The sequence below is a fragment of the Tachyglossus aculeatus genome, chromosome 4 (genome assembly GCF_015852505.1).
Source record: "Tachyglossus aculeatus isolate mTacAcu1 chromosome 4, mTacAcu1.pri, whole genome shotgun sequence".
Taxonomy (NCBI): Eukaryota; Metazoa; Chordata; class Mammalia; order Monotremata; family Tachyglossidae; genus Tachyglossus; species Tachyglossus aculeatus.
This window is the reverse complement of record NC_052069.1, coordinates 51,284,745-51,285,524: the sequence shown is the minus strand read 5'-3', so window position 1 is coordinate 51,285,524 and position 780 is coordinate 51,284,745.

Below are 780 nucleotides of genomic sequence, written 5' to 3'. Positions count from 1 at the left end.
TGTTAATGAGGCTGTTTAGTAGGAAACATTCCCGCTGTTGCTTAGCCAACTGGAGAAACAATGGATGCTTATCCTCTTGCTTTCAAATGGAATTTTTTTTTCTGGCTTCTCTTTAGATTCTGGCCCTAACTCTTTTATGCTTCAGAATTTCCCATTTGTTTCCAATTTCGATCGTCTTCATGTGTGCCATGAATTCTAGAAGCAGAACTTATCCAGGTAATAGCTTCCTATTACCACTGAACTAAGTAATGTTAAAGAGAAATTGGGTGTGTGGGTAATTGTCTAAGGACTTGGTAACCCTTATCTAAAGAAGCACATACTCATCATGGAGATTCAGGGACCAAATCAAACAATCCGTGGTATTTATTGAGCACTTTCTGGGTGTGGGGAGTAATAATAATAAAAATGATAGCATTTGTTAAGCACTTACTATGTGCAAAGCACTGTTCTAAGTGCTGGGGGAGGCTACAGAGTGATCAGGTTGACCCACAAGGGGCTCACAGTCAACCCCCATTTTACAGATGAGGTAACTGAGGCACAGAGAAGTTAAGTGGCTTGCCCAAGGTCACACAGCTAACAAGTGGCAGAGCCAGGATTCGAACCCATGACCTCTGACTCCCAAGCCCACGCTCTTTCCACTGAGCCACGCTTGGGAGAGTAAATTGTGACAGACCTGATAGACAGTTCCCAGCCGCCCAATGACCTTACAGTCTAGAAGGGGGAGACAAACATTAATATAAATGATCTATAGAACATAACTTTATGATGCATAATATAATG